At 42.1% G+C, this 15,309-nt stretch overlaps 1 pseudogene; it reads right to left on the bottom strand.

Annotated features, from left to right (window-relative positions):
- Window positions 1–1,897: 1,897 nt before the first annotated feature.
- LOC139536559 (ankyrin repeat and LEM domain-containing protein 2-like) lies at window positions 1,898–14,493 on the bottom strand (annotated as a pseudogene).
- Window positions 14,494–15,309: the final 816 nt, after the last annotated feature.

Genomic DNA, 15,309 nt, shown 5'->3' with positions numbered 1-15,309 from the left:
CGCTATTGTTATTTACTGCTGCTCTTTAATTATTTTTATTCTTATCTCTTACTGTTTTTGGGGGGGGTATTTTCTTAAAACTGCATTGTTGGTGAAGGGTTTGTAAGTATTTCACTGTAAGGTCTACAACGGTTTTATTCGGCGCATGTGACAAATACAAATTGATTTGATTTGTCAAGATTGCAAAAATATTACAAGAAATCTAGTGATGTGATTGATGTCAATATCTCTCTGTGATTGATCCCAGCCAACAGAACCGTGGCCATGGTTTCTTCCGTTTGATGCTCGATGACGACGCAAGTTAGCTACTCCCTTTTTAGGTTACTGATGGAGACATCATCATGAACCAACTTCAATCATCTCAGGTCGAGTTGATACTTTGTCATGGTAGGGACTAGCTAACTAAACGAAATGCAGACAAGATATCACTGGTCAGATATCACACGTCAAACAAACAGTGATGATAAATCACTGCGGTTGTGTTATTTTATACCTAACTAGCACGTATGCTACTTTAGCATACCAGCAGCAACAAGGCAGGTGGGTTGGCTGGCTAGCTGATACTAACAACACAAACTTTTTGTACTGAATATCAACATTAAACTCTGATTTCATTCAAACATTATTCTTCTACACATTATTCGAGTACACTGGTCAGCGATTGGCTGCCTTGGCGTTGAAGTATGATGTCATGGTCCACTCCACCATGACCTGTGCCACAGAGACCGGCAACATCAACAACTATCTCCCTGGTCAGAGACAACAGGACACCACTCATTCTAACCTCAAACTCAAAAGTAATTCTAAGCCTCCAGTCTGAAGTGTCCTAACCATTGAACTTGTCTGTTTCTCTCTCTGCATTAAAGTTGGATAAAGTGAGCTGTGACCTGCTTAGAGAGAATGCCCCTATTGAGCCTGTGCCAACTATCACCTGGAAACCTGTGTTGAGTGATTGCTGTGCTTAATCCCGGAGATAGATGTAATTACCCACTTCACCTTTTTATTGTGAGATACAATCTATTTAGCTCTTGAGATTCAAAGCAATCTGTGTTAAGCGCTGTGCAAAATTGGATATCTGTCATAACTTTCCCTTATACCCTGTACTGGTTCTTTGGTTTCTGCAGTATCATGAAGATGGAGCTCGGATTGAGGTAGCCTTCCGTCACTACATCCACCGTGCAGACAGAGGACAGATGTAAGATCATTGTCTGCCACACAAATGTTATTCGCTACTTTGTGTGCAGGTCAGTGCCTCGCGTCAATCAACAACACCCTAGGAATGGAGTTGCATTTCTTTTCACAAGCAGAGCATAGCTCAGCTAATGCATAGTGAGTGATTGTCCTCAGTGAGGTGAACATTCAAGAAATTCATTGATTACGTAAAGGTGTGAAAAACAAAGATGATATGCTCTGTATAATCTACTAGTTGATGCTCAGCAGTCTCTAATAATCTAGTCCAAGGTCCTGGTTTCCTATGGTAATGTTTTTAATAGGGACATTTCTTTAGGCATTGATTGTGAGGGCAAATGTTCTTACAATATGGAACGGTTTCTCTTGGTTGATCCAGGGCTCTGCAGTCTCCCCCTGGGCCTGAATAACGTCTAGGCCTGAATACCGTCTGGGCCTGAATAACGGCAGCATCACCTGGATCCCCATCAGACCGAGTGGCAGGGTGGGACTGAGGATGGGCGACTCGGGCTTTATGCCTCCTGAAAAACTCACCCGTACCGAACACTCCAGCACTATTGGCTGACCCCATGTAAACTGACCTTCTGCTGCCACATCATTTGAAGCAAACATTTCTCCTCTATAAGATAGTTTTGCCCACGTTAGGTATCATTCTTTTGACTAGGGTTTTGTATGGAAAAACATTTTGAATAATGTACTTTACAGTATCTTTTCATAGTAAATTGATTTATTTGATCATGCTTATTACATTTTATGAATAAACGGTTATCTGAACACAGCCATAATCATTCTTTTTGTGTATAGGTATAAATTAAAACTCTCCAAATGTATCTCTGGAATAAGGTAATAGTGAAAAACAATACAAAAGCATTATTTGAACATTTCCTGTATAAAGCATCTTGTATATACACACATTACATAGGCACTGGGAAAAGTGTACACTCCATGTGTAATCTGTAGCTATGCTATCCGCCAGAAGAGAATGCTTGCATTGAGGACATGCATGTAGGCAGGCAGCATTAGTGCTGTTGAATAGCTACCTGTTAAGGTAATAGTGTTAAGTGGAGCAGTGCCTTGCAGAGAACAGTCGAAAGAGTTGTACAAATGGAAACCAGCACATGGGTAAAATAAGGACTGCCTGGGTTATAAAGTCAGTTGTTAGACTATGGACCTGCTGTGGTGTTGCAGGATGTTGGCCAACTTTCCCTTTTGTATGTGCAACACCACCTTCAGATCCTGGGACGTGACATCCTGTTTTCTTGTGGTTTCCCTGTGTCAGTTTGGGGAGCGGAAGAGGGTCCTGCAGAGGATGGTGTGGGTGTAACAGCTCTGAGCAGGAGTGTGGGGGGCTGCAAAAGCTGAGCCTGCTGGGAGAACAGTTTGGTGTCCCAGTCAAGCTTTTCCTCCTTGTCAGCCTTGGCCAGCTGGAAATACACAACATCAGCAAAATGAACCACCTGGAGCATCGAAGACTGTTGACACAGCATAAAGAAACGGAATGGGTATCTAACTCACCTTAGCCACTGTGAAGAGGGATAGGCCATAATGGTGTTCCTCCACTTAGTAATGCAGGGGTGTTATGTTATTCATTGCAGACAGGACCTCACTGTCCAACTTGGTGGGAGATTCCCTGCAAGAAAGATTCAAAGAACATTGGTGAACACGTCCTTGAGTTACCAAAACAAATGCAGCAGATCATTTTGACAGGTTGACTGATATAATTTACTGTTACAGTAAATATAGACTTACCCGTCCATGAACAGTTCCTGTCTTCGTTTTATAGGGGTGTCGGTTGTCAGAATTGTTTCTTTCAAGGCGTCTCCCTTCGTGGATTTGTAAGATGCGCTAGAGGATCCTGAGCCTCTACTTTCTCTTCTCCCGTCTCGCCCATCTCTGGGACTACCTGGGCACTCAGAGTCTGATCCCTCATCTGCTGTCAGATACTCCTCTGAGCTGGGGTTGGAGAGCTCCTCTACCTGCCTCTTCCCCTGGCTCCCCTCCCAGGTCCTCCAGAAACTGTCATCCCCCAGGTCCAGGCTCTCTTTCCTGGGTACAGAGGGAGCCAGATGGCCCTCAACACTCTTTACCTCCTCCTGGTCCTCCACTTGGACAGAGCCATCCTTTAGGCTAGATTTCTCAAAATCTGGCAGCAGTTTACACACAGGAGACTGGGAACTTTTCTCCTTTGATGGAGACCTTCTGTCATTCATGATGTTGTTGATTGGGACATGGCTCTGGTTCTGCTCCTCTGGAATGACATCAACCACATGATGAATTGTAGATTATTTTTGGGGGGGATTTCCCACTATAATTGAATGCCTTTAATAATATGATGTTATCACATACAATCCATGTTTCTAAGGTTTGCTATGGAAGTGCTTACCTTTGGAGGGGGTTGATGTTTTAAATCCAGCACCCTCTGTCTTCCCATATCCTTCCTATCCAGATACTCCTCTAACCTCCTCAGTCCCTCCTCTGTAGACAGGTCAAGGAAGCTATCCAGGAAGTCCCAGTACTCTGCCCAAGGATGCCCCATGTCATGTGCAATCTCCCTGACAATAGGGATCACTCAGATAATATACCAACTGTACTATGTCTGTTCCCTTTGGGACCCAAATGCTGTTTTCTTTAATCCTAATCATGGTAATTTGCCCACTGTCGTTATTATTATTCTGTTCACACACCTCCCCACACGCTCTGCTCCCCGTTCAGGGTCAGATTTGAGAATAGGGTGGAAATACTCTGCTCGAACCCTGGGTGGAATTCTCCATAGTCTGTGGAACTCATCTGCCTGGAAGACAAACAGTTACTGGCTTGTAACGTTTAGAGACATAGAATAGTGGAGGTGGATAAAGATGGCGGCCTCCATGCACTTACCACAAAAGCCTTGTTAGCTAAGTTCGCCGTATTGTACATTACTCTTCCTTACTCTTTTTTTGTATCGAAATTGGCATTGTATACATGATCCCAATTTCAGCTGAAAGACGCCAGCAAACCAAAAAGTAGATTGTGCTGATTTATTGGGGCATTGTTGCGCACCATAGATTAAAAACTCTGTGGATAGTGCTAAAACAATGAAATCATATCTAAATTCTGACAGCCTTATGTACCTTCACCATTAGGGATCAATTGTAATACCAATACTCCAAGTTATTGAGAATGAATATGATTTCAAATGATGGTGTTACCTTAGAAGGACTGAGTGGTCCCACAAAAGCTTTCACAGTCATGACTGGCTCTATGGGACTCCTGACCACTGCAGATCCCAGCTAATTAAAATCCACCTCCAATGGGCTTGGAGACCATGGCAAGCCAATCACAGGCTGGAAGCTGTTGTTGGTATCCCTCAGCAAGGGAACATAGCACCGTTCTGTGTCAGCAAGGTTAAAAGTTAGCAATGTGTTCACAAGTTGGAATTTGCACTCACAAAAAGGTATTATAGCCAGCATTGGCAACCATCTAAACTTACCCTCCAAATATTCCTTGATTTTCTTTTTTATGACAGGGGTTTTGTTTTTCCTCTCACATATCACCTGTAAAAGCAGTAATACAACTATTTAGTCTTCTAAAGTGTGCAGTTTCTGGCATGAAATTCATGGGACAATACACCTTAATGAGCAAAAATGGAATGCTTAAGTGTTTTTGTGCAAAAAAAGTGATTCTGTATTTCATAGCTTACACTAGAGGGCTTCTGGTTGTACTTGTTCTGCCGCTGTTTGTCAGTAGCAGGATGACAACACAGCACATTGACCACGTCTGGACATCCAAACTTACAGGCAAAGTGAAGAGGAGTTTCATTGCTCTGCAGGAACATCACACACATTCAGCACATCGTATTAATACATTTACACACTTTAACTCAAATGAACAGACTACAATGTATGTGTGTATTGTGGCGACTACGGTTCATACAAGTTCTCACTGCTTTGTCAGGTGTGTTGAGGTACAGGTCAACGAGGTAGCGGATGCGTTGGTGTAACATGGCCTCCTGGTCATCAGGATACATGAGTCTCATGAAGTCTGGACTCTCCAGGGTGTCCAGGAGGAGCTGGACCCTCCCTGACTGGTTCTCTTTGGACGCCACATGCAGAACATTGTAATGGCACCCTTCCTACAAACATGAAGAGGGTGAGTTATTTGACCACGTAAGATGATGTGAAGTACCTTTCTGCTCTCATGGAGATGTTAGATGCATGAGTCATATGAACCATACATGGACGATGGTGGGGTTGTCTCCAGATCCAATGAGGTAGCGTGGGTTGGCCCAGACCAGCCTGCTGAAGGCTTCCTTGTCCCCCTTCTCCACAGCGTTCCTCAGCTTGGCTGTCAGGTCTTGGGTGCGGGGGCTACGGAAATCATTGGCCCTCTCCAGGTTCACAGGTGAAGTTCCCCCTGCGATAGGGCTGCCTGGGAGGACAACAGTGTCGTTGTATGCATGTTGATCAGTGTGGAGTGAGTAACTCATTCGAAAAACACTTTTCTTGTTAATTTTACATGACACAAAAGAGGTGAATGATCCATCTAGCTCTATCTATATAGTGGTTCTGTATTAGATACAGCTATGCTATGAAGCAGACATACCTACAGTGGGGCAAAAAAGTATTTAGTCAGCCACCAATTGTGCAAGTTCTCCCACTTAAAAAGATGAGAGAGGCCTGTAATTTTCATCATAGGTACACTTCAACTATGACAGACAAAATGAGAAAAAGAAATCCAGAAAATCACATTGTAGGATTTTTAATTTATTTATTTGCAAATTATGGTGGAAAATAAGTATTTGGTCACCTACAAACAAGCAAGATTCCTGGCTCTCACAGACCTGTAACTTCTTCTTTAAGAGGCTTCTCTGTCCTCCACTCGTTACCTGTATTAATGGCATCTGTTTGAACTTGTTATCAGTATAAAAGACACCTGTCCACAACCTCAAACAGTCACACTCCAAACTCCACTATGGCCAATCTCTATCATGCACTATTCATAGTACAAAAATAGGTCTTACCATCAGCTACCACTGACTCCTCCCAATGAGGACATACACCATAGTAAACAAGGGGATATTCTGGTTCATCCAATTCCTCTGTCTCTTTACCCTCCTCTGCTGATGATTTGAGTTCCAGATTGTGGTCAGTTTCTACTCTGTTCGTTGTGGGTCCATTAGACTCTGTATTGGAGGAGCTACCTCTATCAGTCACCCCTCCATCCCCTCCTTGCTTCTCCAGGAGGGCTCTGGCCAGCTTCCTCTCAAAGATGGCTCTTGTAGTGGGGGTAAGGGGGCCACACTTCAGCCCTGCCCCGATAATCTCCTGCCGTAGTTGATCTGCACTCAATGTCTGCAGCCTGCTCATGACTTCCTCCATGTTTCTGTCAGTACCTAGGATAAATAAATGTGGCATACCCAGAGAAGTCATGTTACATACTACATAAGAATAGTCAAATGACACGCATACATCTTCGGGGAAAAAATACTACTAATTCACATCAGAAATTACACTTTTAAGTTGTCGTTCCTGGGCTTATAACAGTAGATAACCACGTCAAACAAAATGGTACACATCGTGTCATAGGCTACAAATAAGATGTGATTCAACCACAACATGCATGAATTGAAAAAACAGTCTACAACTAGTCTACAACAGAACATACTTAGCTACTATACATCATTGTAGCCTACGCATGTATCTTTTTTATATGGAACAGGGTATTCAACCAGGGGTCCGCGGCTCCCTGGGGTACGTAGACAACTTTTGACTGGTACTGTACATTCCGTTGTAGACAATCCTTTTGCCAATGTATGCAGGTACAGCAGGGGGTCCTCGAAAATATAAAAAAGGAAAAAATATATTTATTTTTTTATGAATATTGGTAGTGTAAAGGACATCACGCTGCTTGCTTAGTGAGTACCACTACCTCACGATTCAGCCAATACCTGGAGTGAACTCGGACCTCTGCCTTGCTAGAACACGTGACCACTCTCTTGAAGAGTCTTACCAGTGATGCCACGCGACACTTCAGGCTGAGGAGTAAGTTTCACACATCCCCATGTGCTACACTAGCAACAACACAATAGACTAGAGGTCGACCGATTAATCGGAATGGCCGATTAATTAGGGCCGATTTAAAGTTTTCATAACAATCGGAAATCGGTATTTTTGGACACCGATTTGGCCCAATTTTTTTTTTACACCTTTATTTAACTAGGCAAGTCAGTTAAGAACACATTCTTATTTTCAATGACGGCCTAGGAACGGTGGGTTAACTGCCTTGTTCAGTGGCAGAACGACAGATTTTTACCTTGTCAGCTCGGGGATTCGTTTTTGCAACCTTCCGGTTACTAGTCCAACGCTCTAACCACCTGCCTTACATTGCACTCCACGAGGAGCCTGCGTGGCAGGCTGACTACCTGTTACGCGAGGGCAGCAAGAAGCCAAGGTAAGTTGCTAGTTAGCATTAAACTTATAAAAAACAATCAATCTTCACATAATCACTAGTTAACTACACATGGTTGATGATATTACTAGTTTATCTAGCGTGTCCTGCGTTGCATATAATCGATGCGGTGCCTGTTAATTTCTCATCGAATCACAGCCTACTTTGCCAAACGGGTGATGATTTAGCACTGTCGTTGCACCAAACCTAACCATAAACATCAATGCCTTTCTTTAAAATCAATACACAGGTATATATTTTTAAACCTGCATATTTAGTTAATATTGCCTGCTAACATGAATTTCTTATAATTAGGGAAATTGTGTCACTTCTCTTGCGTTCCGTGCAAGCAGTCAGTGTATATGCAGCAGTTTGGGCCACCTGGCTCGTTGCGAACTGTGTGAAGTCCATTTATTCCTAACAAAGACCGTAATTAATTTGCCAGAATTGTACATAATTATGACATAACATTGAAGGTTGTACAATGTAACAGCAATATTTAGACTTAGGGATGCCACCCGTTAGACAAAATACGGAACGGTTCCGTATTTCACTGAAAGAATAAACGTTTTGTTTTCTAAATGATAGTTTCCGGATTCGACCATATTAATGACCAAAGGCTCGTATTTTTGTGTGTTATTATGTTATAATTAAGTCTATGATTTGATATTTGATAGAGCAGTCTGACTGAGCGATGGTAGGCAGCAGCAGGCTCGTAAGCATTCACTCAAACAGCACTTTTGTGCGTTTGCCAGCAGCTCTTCGCAATGCTTCAAGCATTGAGCTGTTTATGACTTCAAGCCTATTAACTCCCGAGATTAGGCTGGTGTAACCGATGTGAAATGGCTAGCTAGTTAGCGGGGTGCGTGCTAATAGCGTTTCAATCGGTGACGTCACTCGCTCTGAGACTTGGAGTAGTTGTTCCCCTTGCTCTGCAAGGGCCGCGGCTTTTGTGGAGCGATGGGTAACGATGCTTCGAGGGTGGCTGTTGTCGATGTGTTCCTGGTTCGAGCCCAGGTAGGGGCGAGGAGAGGGACGGAAGCTATACTGTTACACTGGCAATACTAAAGTGCCTATAAGAACATCCAATAGTCAAAGGTATATGAAATACAAATGGTATAGAGAGAAATAGTCCTATAATTCCTATAATAACTACAACCTAAAACTTCTTACCTGGGAATATTGAAGACTCATGTTAAAAGGAACCACCAGCTTTAATATAAAGCTGTTCATGTTCTGAACAAGGAACTTTAAACGTTAGCTTTTTTACATGGCACTGTTACTTTCTTCTCCAACAGTTTGTTTTTGCATTATTTAAACCAAATTGAACATGTTTCATTATTTATTTGAGGCTAAATTGATTTTATTGATGTATTATATTTAGTTAAAATAAGTGTTCATTCAGTATTGTTGTAATTGTCATTATTACAAATATTTTTTATTTTAATTTTATTATTTATTTATTTATTTATTTTTATTTTTTTAATCGGCCGATTAATCGGTATCGTCTTTTTTTGGTCCTCCAATAATCGGTATCGGCGTTAAAAAATCATAATCGGTTGACCTCTACAATAGACATGTTGAATTGCATACCTACAGTAGAAGAGAGGAGAATATCTTCTTTCTGTCTTAGCTAATAAGCTATGTTTGAGTTTACACTTCCTCTTCTAATTATGTGGGAAGGTCAAAATAAAGAAAAGCTTTCTACCGAAATTATAATTTTTTAAATGTTGATTAGTTATCCTTGCCATTATCATTCAGCTGCTGATAAGAAAAGAGGTTAAAAAGAAAATCTGCATTTTTGCTAATGTATGATGGGGATCCGTGGATCGCCAGTTTGCCTGAAAGGGGATCCCTGGGCAAGAAAAGGTTGAAGATCCCTGATGTGGAATGATTCCATGTGGTGAATAGGTGGAGAATATAGTCTCAATATTCATGTCATCATGCCTTCCAGTTCTCTGCTGCCAATGACTGGAACGAACTACAAAAATCTCTGAAACTGGAAACACTTATCTCCCTCACAAGCTTTAAGCACCAGCTGTCAGAGCAGCTCACAGATTACTGCACCTGTACATAGCCCATCTATAATTTAGCCAAAACAACTACCTCTTCCCCTACTGTATTTATTAATTTTGCTCCTTTGCACCCCATTATTTCTATTTCTACTTTGCACATTCTTCCACTGCAAATGTACCATTCCAGTGTTTTACTTGCTATATTGTATTTACTTCACCACCATGGCCTTTGTTTGCCCTTACCTCCCCTCATTTGCTCACATTGTATATAGATTTATTTTTCTACTGTATTATTGACTGTATGTTTGTTTTACTCCATGTGTAACTCTGTGTCGTTGTATGTGTCGAACTGCTTTGCTTTATCTTGGCCAGGTCGCAATTGTAAATGAGAACTTGGTCTCAACTTGCCTACCTGGTTAAATAAAGGTGAAATAAAATAAAATAAATAAAAAATAAGAAGGAATTCCCCTCTAACACACCCACAAATTGCAGAAAACAAACATTCTTTCTCATTGAGCCCCATTGTAAAAGAGCAAACTTCGTTGTCCAGTTTTTGTTATATAGAAATAACAGAACATGCCGAAAAGCTGCTTTGTTGTTAAATGTATAGGTAACCTGTTCAGAAATTATGGCTATTCAGCATGGGACATAACACCCACCCTGTATTCAAGAGAATGTTGTGTCTCAAGTCTCAACCGATAGTGGGAACAACAACAAAAAACTTTGCTGATGTAAAATAGGGTCTAAGCTCCAACACATGCGAACATGATTTTTTAAATTTAGTTTTTCTGTTTTTAGATAATTGACACTATAGGTTAAAAAAGTAACACATTTTACTTTTTTTTCTCTCCTGAAAATATAAAATAGTTTGACAATGCTGTTTGTCAAATAATATCAATATCAACCGTTAGTCTTTTCCAGTGATGAAGACATGTCTCATGGTATAGTGGGGTATGCAAATTGGGTCAACTTTGAGCACCTTTATCTCTTGAATGTTTTGTCATTCAGGTCCAAAAAGTCACTTTCTGTCCACCTCTACAAGAGTATGTATGGAAGGTTTCATTCAAATGAAAATGGGTGCTTTAAATGTCTTACCTGTGATTAAATAAGTCGCTCTGGATAAGAGCGTCTGCTAAATGACTTAAATGTAAATGTAAATGTTTTCCCTACTTGGACACCGGGTTCCCACAACCCCCCCCCCCACCTCCCCTCCCCTCCCCTCTCGAATAGCCTGACGCCACTGGGCTCTTCTCACATGCTCTATTTCCCTATTCGAAGCTTTGCGAACCGCATGTCTAGATTTTTGATCTGGTTACATTGAACAACACAGCAGCTTTTCGGCATGTTTTGTTATTGTTGTATAAAAAAATTAAAAATAAACAACGATGTAGGCTCTTTTCCCCAATTTGTAGGCTTGGTCAAGGGGACTTCCTTGTTATCACAGGAATACAGATGTGGCGTATGACTGTATACACTGAGTATACCAAACATTAGAAACAAAGGTTACGTATGCAACCACGGTTATGTGAGCTATATGGATCACTCCAATATATTGGTATCACTCCGCGGTGGAGGGATACATCCGAGGTGATGATTTACAGATTTACTCCGGTGTACACCTGTGTCATGGCTGGGATCCGCCCCTATATATAGACTCCATGGCCGCGACACACGTTATCTACATCCTTTTTGAGGCGCCTCTAGCACCGTAGAGGATTGGAGTGATCCATATAGCTCACATAACCTTGGTTACATACGTAACCTTCGTTATGTTTCATTATATTGGATCACTCCAATATATTGGTACACCCGTACCAGATTAGTTGGTGCTAGAGGGACCTGGCCAGCCAGCGGCGAAGACGCAGGGGCCGTCAATGTGCAGGGGGGGTCCCGGCACAGATGCTGGGCCATGTTGACTCCAATGCTTCCCACAGTTGTGTAAAGTTGTCAGGATGTCCTTTGGGTGGTGGACCATTCTTGATACACTTGGGAAACTGTAGTGTGAAAAATCCAGCAGCATTGCAGTTCTTGACACCTCTGAATGGCACACACAATCCATGTCTTAATTGTCTTAAAAATCCTTCTTTAACCTGTCTCCTCCCCTTCATCTACACTGATTGTGGATTTAAAAAGTGACATCAATAAGGGATCATTGCTTTCACCTGGTCAGTCTATCATGGAAAGAGCAGGTGTTCTTAATGTTTTGTATCCTCAGTGTATATACAGTATGAAAGGACGCACAAGATAGAGGAAGTTATAGACTGTTATAAACCCATATCCATCCTGCCCTGCGTTTCTAAAATCTTCGAAAGCCAAGTTAACAAACAGATCACTGACCGATTTGAGAATCTCACCGTACCTTCTCACTACTATGCAATCTGGTTTCACGTAGCTGGTCATGGGCCTGCACCTCACGACTCAACATACTCGAATGCGTCCTAAACGATATCATAACCGCCATTCGATACAAAGACAGCACTGTGCAGCTCGATGGCATTTTCATTCGACCTGGCCAATGGCTAGTATCAACTATTAGTCATATACACTACGGCATATACTTAGTCTGACCCAGTACTCACAGTAGCTGCCCTTGGTTTTTCATAATCGACTGGTCTCACCTAGGTATACATTTCCAACTACTTCTCAGATAGACGTTCAGTGTTTCGACATCGAAGTTGGCCTGTTAGTCCGGACCTCTGGCTAGTCTCTCAGTTGGTGGGTGCTCTTACAGTGGCTTAAGCCAAATTCATCGGGCCGACTCTTTTCTCTGTATACTATCAATAGATGTCGCTCTTGCTGCTGGTGATTCTCTGAATCCATCCTCTACGCAGACGACACCGATATCTGTACTACATCTGGCCCTTGCTTGTGAATCACTGATGTTAACAAACGTCCAAACTGAGCTGTCAACATTCCATACAACACTCCTTCCGTGGCCTCCAACTGCTTTTAAATGCTAGTAAAACTAATTGTGGAGTGGCGTATGGTCGTGAGAGGCAATATAAACCAGCAGGTTGCAATGCCACAGACAGCAGCGGCTCCCGCCACAAACATATTTGTCATTACATTCTCAATGGGTCGGTTCATGATCCTAGAATATGTTGGACAACTACAAATAACCTAGGTAAGTCTGGTTAAGACTGTAAACTCTCACTTACCACTGACGGTCTAAGCATTAAGCATCTCCAATCCAAAATTAAATCTAGAATCGGCTTCCTATTTCGCAACAAAGCCTCCTTCACTCATGCCGCCAAACATACCCTCGTAAAACTGACTATCCTACCGATCCTCGACTTCGGCGTTGTCATTTACAAAATAGCCCCCAACACTCTACTCAGCAAACTGGATGTAGTCTATCACAGTGCCATCCGTTTTGTCACCAAAGCCCCATATACTATCCACCACTGCGACCTGTATGCTCTCGTTGGCTGGCCCTCACTACATATCCGTCGCCAAACCCACTGGCTCCAGGTCATCTATAAGTCTTTGCTAGGTAAAGCCCCGCCTTATCTCAGCTCACAGGTCATCATAGTAACACCCACCCGTAGCACACGCTCCAGCAGGTATATTGCACTGGTCATCCCCAAAGCCAACACTTCCTTTGGCCGCCTTTCCATCCAGTTCTCTGCTGCCAATGACTGGAACAAATTGCAAAAATCTCTGAAGCTGGAGTCTTCTATCTCCCTCTAACTTTAAGCATCAGCTGTCAGAGCAGCTTACCAATCACTGTACCTGTACACAGCCAATCTGTAAATATCACACCTGACTACCTCATCCCAATATTATTACTTACCCTCTTGCTCTTTTGCACACCAGTATCTCTACTTACACATCATCATCTGCACATCTATCACTCCAGTATTAATGCTAAATTGTTATTCTTTTCACCTCTAGAGCCTATTTATTGCCTACCTCCCTAATCTTCTACATTTGCACACACTGTACATAGCTTTTTCTATTTTTCTTTTCTTTTGTGTTATTGACTGTACGTTTGTTTATGTGTAACTGTGTTGTTGTTTTTGTCGAACTGCTTTGCTTTATCTTGGCCAGGTCGCAGTTGTAAATGAGAACTTGTTCTCAACTGGCCTACCTGGTTAAAAAGTGTCTATGTTTTCACATGTAAAAGTGATTGCTTTTAATAAATGAAAACTAGTTTGAAAATTCAAACATATATTTTATAGAAAATAGATGTTTGTTTCTGGACAATGCACCATGCTGACTTGTTGACAACATGACCAAGTGGCGCAGATTTTTGTTCGAATTGAAAAGGTCACTACCCCCTCACTGCTTGTTCCCTTTCATGTACGGGGCATAGACCCGTGCCTCGCGACTCAACATAATCGAATGCGCCCTGTGTGTGTGGCGTCATTCAATTCAATGTGCTTTGCAGCTCGATGGCATTTTCATTCACATAATCAATAAATAGTATAATATTAATTATTTACGCTACGACACATACTTAGGCCGACCCAGTTCTCACAGTAGCTGCCCCTGTGCCCCATAATCGATTGGTTTTTGCTAGGTATACATTTCCATTGCGATTGTAGCTAACGTTAGGCTACCACAGCTAATGTTTACCTAGCTAGCCACCCTAGCTAATGTCATGTCAGTTGATGAGTCTCTTACAGTGGCTGTAAAGCCAAATTACATTACGAGCCAAACATTTCTTTAACTTAAATAAATGGACTTGTAAACGTTCTTGAATACATTTTCTAATCAGTTAAATTGATATCTTACTTCACAGACTCGTGCTTGTAGTCCTGATCTTTTTTTCCAGACTGGGCCGTCCACATTCCAGTCAACCAGCCTTGGTGTATTCGAGGTGCGTAATCTCGTAAAACTAATTGTGGAGTGGCGTATGGTTGTGAGAGGCAATGTAAACCAGCAGGTGGCAATGCCACAGACAGAAGGGGGTTAGTTATAAATATATTTGTCAATACATTATCAAAGAATCGCATCATAATTCCAAATTTGTTTGACCTTTATTTAACCAGGCAAGTCAGTTAAGAACAAATTCTTATTTACAACTGACGGCCTACACCGGCCAAATCCGGGCGACGCTGGGCCAACTGAGCGCCGGCCTATGGGACTCCCAATCACGGCTGGTTGTGATACAGTCTGGATTCGAACCAGGGTGTCTGCCTCTAGCACTGACACGCAGTGCCTTATACCATTGTGCCACAATTTGAAGCTGAAAGTGGATTCTCAAAAATACAGAAAAGAAAAAAGGCACAATGAACACAAATGTAGATGTAGTCATTTTTTAAATGTTTATATAATTTGTATAAGTCTTCTCTCAGAGATAAAGTGTATAATAATACAACTCCACCTCTCCACTACATGAGACCAGGGGGCTATCCCCCCCCCCCCCCCCCCCCATAGGTACTGTTGAGTACAGTACTCATATTGTTGAACTGTATGTGATCATCTGAGAGATGGAGCAATTTGAAGATAATGCTTTTTCCACAATTAGTCTCTTTGACATTTCTGAACCTCAGTCATAATGTCTCTGCTGACCCTGTTACAGATAGTGCTACCGGGGTCGCCTCTGACCCCTGCTGGAATTTAATTACCCCTGCACCACTCTTCCCCTTTCATCATGACAGAGCTCAGGGGAGCCAGTGGCATGGGGTGAGAGAGGAGATGCTACAGAGAAGTTCATTGGTTCACTCGCCTCTTT

Source organism: Salvelinus alpinus, chromosome 1 (assembly GCF_045679555.1).
Source record: "Salvelinus alpinus chromosome 1, SLU_Salpinus.1, whole genome shotgun sequence".
NCBI classification, from domain to species: Eukaryota; Metazoa; Chordata; class Actinopteri; order Salmoniformes; family Salmonidae; genus Salvelinus; species Salvelinus alpinus.
Note: the sequence above shows the minus strand (reverse complement) of the source record. Positions and strands in the feature narration are given on the sequence as shown.